The sequence below is a fragment of the Athene cunicularia genome (assembly GCF_003259725.1).
Source record: "Athene cunicularia isolate RWA chromosome 1 unlocalized genomic scaffold, athCun1 chr1_part2, whole genome shotgun sequence".
Lineage (NCBI taxonomy): Eukaryota > Metazoa > Chordata > Aves > Strigiformes > Strigidae > Athene > Athene cunicularia.
Genome location: NW_020799092.1, coordinates 35,822,575 through 35,830,572, shown reverse-complemented (window position 1 = coordinate 35,830,572; position 7,998 = coordinate 35,822,575).

Below are 7,998 nucleotides of genomic sequence, written 5' to 3'. Positions count from 1 at the left end.
TCCTTTCCTTTCCTTTCCTTTCCTTTCCTTTCCTTTCCTTTCCTTTCCTTTCCTTTCCTTTCCTTTCCTTTCCTTTCCTTTCCTTTCCTTTCCTTTCCTTTCCTTTCCTTTCCTTTCCTTTCCTTTCCTTTCCTTTCCTTTCCTTTCCTTTCCTTTCCTTTCCTTTCCTTTCCTTTCCTTTCCTTTCCTTTCCTTTCCTTTCCTTTCCTTTCCTTTCCTTTCCTTTCCTTTCCTTTCCTTTCCTTTCCTTTCCTTTCCTTTCCTTTCCTTTCCTTTCCTTTCCTTTCCTTTCCTTTCCTTTCCTTTCCTTTCCTTTCCTTTCCTTTCCTTTCCTTTCCTTTCCTTTCCTTTCCTTTCCTTTCCTTTCCTTTCCTTTCCTTTCCTTTCCTTTCCTTTCCTTTCCTTTCCTTTCCTTTCCTTTCCTTTCCTTTCCTTTCCTTTCCTTTCCTTTCCTTTCCTTTCCTTTCCTTTCCTTTCCTTTCCTTTCCTTTCCTTTCCTTTCCTTTCCTTTCCTTTCCTTTCCTTTCCTTTCCTTTCCTTTCCTTTCCTTTCCTTTCCTTTCCTTTCCTTTCCTTTCCTTTCCTTTCCTTTCCTTTCCTTTCCTTTCCTCCTTTCATCTTGAATTAGTCTTTCAGAAAGATGTCCAGTACAACTTGATTTAAATCCACTTGCAATTGCTATGATCACATGCAAGCACTAATCATCTACAGAACAAGAGAAGTAAAAAGATAACAAATACATTTGTTGATCTCTCATTTGTGATTGAAATCATTGTTATCTACTTGCACTTTGATAATTAAATACTCAGTGGTAGAAAACAGAAAATTAACCTTGGCAGCCAAGCCAGTGACATGACAGGCAATGGACTCTCAAGCTTCTATCCTCAAATAGGTCAAATCCTCTTTGTTTTTCTCCCCTTTCTCCCATTAAGCCTTTCCCATTCATCAACTCCATCATCAAAATTATATATTTGGATGGTACTATGCTCGTAATATGAAAGGCTGAATAAATCCTTAAAACAAACCCAAAACAAATCACAGAACCTCACAGTTCTAGTGACATGTCAAAGATTAGCAATTGAAACCAAGTGCTTTACAGAACTACATTATATGTATTTCACTTAAGCAAGCAAAAGCCATAAACCAGCTCACAATAAATTTCTGTTACACAAGACCAAGGTAAATCAATAACTATCCAAAGTATCTTGCAGCTGCAGAATAGAATCCCTAGTTACCAAAAACAAATGAAAGACAAAAGGCCAATAAATATAACGAACAAGCTAGCATATAGTACCAAGACAGTGATACTTATACCCTAGGGATTTTAGTATAGGCATTAATTATGTCTTCAGAAGAGCATTGCTGCCATTTGCTAAAGCAGCCCTCATACCACAGTCCTAGGTAAAATCTCACTTTAAGAATTATAAGTGATGTGCTAAATTTTGTTCTGAATTCCCTGGCTCCCTATTGTCAAACACTGTGCCAGCAAGTATCAGACAGAAGAACTAAAAATTATCACTATTATCAACTTAGTATGCTATAATTGCATTAATGATATACATAGCCACTTAAATTCTAAAAAACTTCTGAATTTTTCCCTAGATCTTTCAAAAGAACAGAGAAAAATCTTGGATTAGAAAAAAAATAGACAAGAAACCTCAGTGATTCAATATTCCAAACAAGGACTTTCTTGGCTCCAACAGAATTAGTATAAAGATTCAATTTTCCTTTGATATTGGACTATACTCAGTCATATCTTAAGAGTTTACAGAAGTCATACATATCCTTTACAGTAATGGACCCACACAGTTTTCTGTATTGCAGCCCTGGCAAATTGAGATGATCACTCATACGTGAGTATACGCTCAATGCAAAAGGCCTAAAATGAATTAATTAAGTCCCCCCTGGCTCTGTTGAACAGCTCTATAACCAGAGTATGAATTTATCATCTACTGTTCAAAAATGCCATATGCATGGTAGAGAAAGCAAAGAAAAAGAGCATCAAAACAAAAGAAGGATCATATATTTTTCTCAGATAAGGGATCTTAATGCATGAGATTAGGCACACATAGAGCATTCACAGGAGTGTAGCCTCAGTCATGAGAATGTAGCCTTATATTTTAGAATTCAAGAGGGATTACAGCATCTGTAGCCTACCTGTACTACTTTAGCCTTTTCAATATTCTGCATTTTGTTGCCTGTTTGTTCCTCTGTTTGTTTACAGATGACTAAATCTGTAATAATGAAAAATTGTCACTAGAAAAATGAAATTACAAAAATAATTTCAAAAATAATTAAAAAAAAATCTGTTTACTATTATCTTTCAAGGACTATATAACACTTTTGACAATTATTGCAAAGAATGTGACATGTCATAAACCTGTTAAAACAAAGATTTTCACGCAAAGAATTTCACATCAATTGAAAATGACATGAACTCAGTACAGTCATGTCTACATTTCCAAACAAATTAATCTAACACCATTCATCACGACTGATAGTCATGAAAAGATGTAAAACAGGACTGGAAGGTTTGCCCTGGGTCATATTTCACCAATGGTTAAAACATAGCCTGCAACCTCTGGCTAAAAGACCATGAATGATAGTGTTGGATTTTACTGAGGAAGAGGGAAAGGAAAAAGAGAGAGTGGAAGTCAGCAGGGGAAAAGGGAATTGTTTTAAACAGTTAAATGCTTTCTTCCTCTAGTATTAGAAACACCATGACATAACAGAATACCTCAGAACACAGCTGCTCTTTTAATTTCTTACAGAAATATGAAAAGGCTACCACTCTTTTTGAAGACCTGTACATGACAACTGCAACAGGATGCAGACAGGACAGCTGAAAAACCCGTAGTGATTGTAAAGCTGAAACTAAAGAGTAAAATCTTTGTTCCTTTCAAGCTACGGTGAAATTCCCATTGACTCAGGAGATGTGGAAAGGTCAAATACCTCCATTAGATAAATCAGTGCAACACTCAAATGCCAATGAAATGCAATAAACTGCAGCAGTACTGTAGACAGTATATCACAAATGAGCTAGTAATTGACTGGCACTTTTTTATACAGTGTCTAAACAGCAGCTTGAGCTTGTCACACAAAGATCATAGTTCTGATTCTGCCTCTGAAAAAAAAATGAAAGCTATTTGGATAGGTTATCATGTAGAATAAACTGAGCAGAGAAGCTGGAGCACTTGTTATTTCCAGCTCAACCATGACTATGTTTTGTGACTTTTTAGTCATAAAATAATCACAGTTCCTCCACACATGCTTTGATTTACCTTAGTACTAGAAATAAAAGGTACATGTTTAGCCACGTTCAAGAAAAACATAAAAAGTGTAGAGAGAAGCAATCCTGAGAAGCAGTCTTTTGCACCAGTTCCAAAACCTGACCCTGAATGCAAACTATTTTTTGCTTTTTAATAAGTTTAACTTGCTCTGCTATTTGCATACTTGTTATTTGCATAGCTCTTCACCAGAGTTGAAGACATTATGAGGAATGCTGATTCCTGTATGTTCTGCTATGATTTATGCAATTGCAGGACAAGTTACATATTGCAACATATCAAAACATTAATGAATAGTACCATCATAGTTCATTCCTTATCTGAAGCAAAGCAATCATCTGTTATAAACTGTGTTCATCACTACAGCAAGGCATTCACATATGCCATCTATACACAGCGACAGCTTTGGTTCTATTATCATTTAGCAATTTCTTCATTCATTTTCAGCCCACACTATATTAGTTTTAATTCCTTTAGAAATTCATCAGTTAACTTCATGATTACACATACATTCAGTATGCCTTGCATTTATATAAACTATATTAAAGGTTTCTGAATTCCATGTATCAAGAAAATATATTCATAAACTGATCATATTTTTAGCTTGGCAGTAATCTCATCTATTACAGGTCAACGTGACTAATGGCACGTTTGTGTAAATTCAGATCTCCAATTACTACTTCTGTAGGCATATCTGAGTTATCTTAGGTACTAATAATAGCATATCTATGATGATGTAGGTGCTAGTGGGGGCTAAAGCGTTCAACCTGCACACTAGGACATTTTGTTTGCACTTCGTTCTGTTCAGAAACTGTTACACTAAATAACATACCATGTTTGCTGGATTAAAGCAAATCTCATGACTAATTATACTGCACCCTACATTTGAACTGCAGGATGAAAAAGAGCTTCAGCCAAACCAAGTGATATAACTTTGGGAGAAGTTATATCCCTTACCTGTTTGTTCCTGTGAAAAAAATCAGCACAAAAGATGTGCTTTAGCTCAGGCTTCAGATGAAACATATACCTGTTGTGGGCTTTGTACCTACAGCCACCTTAGATGTATTTAACAGAATCTCTCTGAAGTTAGCAGAAGTATCTTATCCCAAGTGATGCAATGCGTCTGAGATTTAGGGGGGAAAAAAAGGCAGCAGTACCTCAGTTATATGAATATATAATGTCAGTTTTTTCGCCATGATGCAGTGAATACATTAATAGTAATCTTAGTCCAAAGGACACGGTATACCTTATGTAAAACAAAAAATGACAATATAAACCACTTAAGCAAAAATTTTAATTGAAAACTGACTTAAAGTATAACTATTTCTTGAGGTCCCTGCATTCCTGTAACAGAAATTTTGTATGCACTTTTAGGATAATAGCACGAAACAGACAATAGGTTGCCCTTAAAATCTACCATTATATAATTACCCTTATGATCATGATCAGTAGACATCTGAGGTCATTGCTGTCTACAGTTTCATTTGTGGTTTTGCCCTTGGTAAATACCTTGCTTAATACACTAAAAAGATCTCAGCTTGATATATATTAATTTAAACATAAATGTTCAGTAAGACATAGCCATCTGGTGTTTACCTCTCTCCCCTTTCCCCTCTTCAGTATATAGTATGTGCAGCTCTGTTGCACAGAGTTCCAATTTGAACTCTTGTAAGCTAAGAAAGAATAGATGGCTCTACTGTGAGTTCTTAAAGTTGAATTATTCTCTTCAGGTGAAACTTTCTCTTTCATTATATTCCTGAAGAGAACAAGAGCAGCAGAGACATGTTCATGGCAATCACAGTCAGACTGATTTTATTCCAGGGAAAAATTTACAAACACAAACCAAAAATTTCACAATATCTTGAATTAATGACTATTTTGCAGTGTCTATATTAGGGAAAAAAATGTAGAATATATTAAATTACAGAATCATAGAATCATCTAGGTTGGAAAAACACCTTGAAAATCATCCAGAGCAAACATTTACCACACAGTGACAGTTCCCAACTACACCAGATCCCTCAGCGCTGTGTCAACCTGACTCTTAAACACCTCCAGGGATGGGGACTCCACCACCTCCCTGGGCAGCCCATTCCAACAACTAACAACCCGCTCTGGAAAGAAATACTTCCTAATGTCCAGTCTAAACCCTTCCAGGTACAACTTGAGGCTATTGCCTCTTGTCCTAGCACTTGTTACTTGGTTAAAGAGACTCATCCCCAGCTCTCTGCACCCTCCTTTCAGGTAGCTGTAGAGGGCGATGAGGTCTCCCCTCAGCCTCCTCTTCTCCAGACTAAACACCCCCAGTTCCCTCAGCCGCTCCCCGTACGACCTGTGCTCCAGACCCTGCACCAGCTTCGTTGCCCTTCTCTGGACACGCTCGAGTCATTCAATGTCCTTTTTGTAGTGAGGGGCCCAAAACTGAACACAGGAATCGAGGGGCGGCCTCACCAGTGCCGAGTACAGAGGTCAGATCCCTTCCCTGTCCCTGCTGGCCATGCTAGTGCTGACACAAGCCAGGATGCCATTGGCCTTCTTGGCTCCCTGGGCACACTGCTGGCTCCTCTTCAGCCAGCTGTCAATCAGCACCCCCAGGTCCCTCTCTGACTGGCAGCTCTCCAGCCACTCCTCCCCAAGCCTGTAGCGCTGCTGGGGGTTGTTGTGGCCCAAGGGCAGCCCCCGGCATTTGCCCTTATGGAAACTCCTCCAGTTGGGCTCAGCCCATGGCTCCAGCCTGTCCAGGTCTCTCTGCAGAGCCTCCCTACCCTCGAGCAGATCAACACTCCCACCCAACTTGGGGTCATCTGCAAACTGACTGAGGGTGCACTCGATCCCCTTGTCTAGATCATCAATAAAGATGTTAAACAGGAGTGGCCCCAAAACCGAGCCCTGGGGGACACCACTCGTGACCGGCCACCAACTGGATTTAACTCCATTCACCACAACTCTTTGGGCCCGGCCATCCAGACAGTTTTTTACACATCAAAGCCTGTGCCCATCCAAGCCATGAGCAGCCAGTTTCACCAGGAGAATGCTGTGGGAAATGGTGTCAAAGGCCTTGCTAAAGTCAAGGTAAACAACATCCACAGCCTTTCCCTCATGCAATAAGCAGGTTGCCATGTCGTAGAAGGAGATCTGGTTTATCAAGCAGGACCTGCCTTTCATAAACCCATGATTATGCTAAGTATTTTTTAGAGAGAAAGGAATCTTTTATATGTTACATACATCATTTCTAGTAATTCTTTGAAATGATAAATTTTTTTGCAATGTGGACAGAATCTAAGATATTTTTAAAAAATCCTTTAATGCAGTTTTTTTCCCACTAGAATATGTTGGCTGAGAAAAATAAAAATTAATCCACATAGTTCTCTTTTGAAATCTCAGTATAAGATTAATCTTGGATTCAGTTTTTTAAATACATTTGATATGGACTTTTCTTCATGTTAGAGAAAACAGTGAAAAAAGGTTTCAAAGTTTTGTTTAAACCTTGTTCATCAACAAGGAAAGACATATCATAGACGCATTTTTTTAAAACTCCTGAAATTTTTCAGTTCTGATGCTTGCTATCGTTAACCACTAACTACTTATACTAGTACTATTGGTCCAGACTCTGGTTATATGCCTGAAAGAGGAAAACAAGCCCATTAATGAGATTTGCATTAAAAACCAAATACATATATAATGTTGCTAGAAATAAGCTAATGCAAAATGCAGACTTTTTAAAAACATTGTAAACTTTATAAAAATTACGGATGCAGATCTAAGCTGGTTTTTTATGCATAGTTAATTACATGTCTTCATCTGAACAAAGTTGAAAGGATTAAATAGCAGGATGTCACCCAAATATATCTGTGAATAAAAACCCAAATTCCAAATTTTATTTAAAAATTTCAGCTCTTTTAATCTTACTCAGTTTGTCTGGGTCTGAGGCAAAAGTGAATCGGGACCAAAGACACAGAGTTAAAACTGAGGCATCTTAATGCCAGAAGAATTCTTTTACTATGTAATGGACAGTGGACTTGCCAGAACATAGATGCTATGAAGACAGCTGCTCATACATTTTCCAAATGATATATTTTCTTGAGCAGAAGCCTTGTACAGACAACATTAAAAGTGGATACCATGACACTCTCAGTAAGATGTAATGAAACACAACCAGTTCTTCATGTCATAGATCCATTTCACAAACCGTGTCACAAATTTTCCTAAGTTCCTCCATGTCCTTTGGACGTTGACAGACACTACAGCAAAGTGAGCAGCTCCTTAATCAGGTTGATAGTTTTTTTGCAAATCAAAATGTAAATTTGAAGGAAGCAATAGCTATGAGTGCTGCTGTACTCAGAGGCCAATTTTAACCTCACTCTAGATTCAACAACCAATTTTAGTCATGAACAAATCTCTGAAGAGGACAATTTATTCTCCAGTTTTCAAGAGGAAAAGTAGCAGACAAGAAAGTCCTTTGGCAGAACTTTAGCAGTCTATATGAATAAAGGTTTGTATCTTCAAATGTTATGGATGAAAAAAAATGGAAGATCTTTGTACAACCTTCATGTGAAAGGCTAAGTAGACTGGATATGAATGGACAGGAAATTGATACAGGTACCCAGTAGACTCATGATCAGTCCTAAGACTTCTCAGACTCATCAGTGAATTTAACAGCAAATAAAAGAAAGAAGCTGAGGAAGCTGACTAATATTAGGTTTAGATAGGGA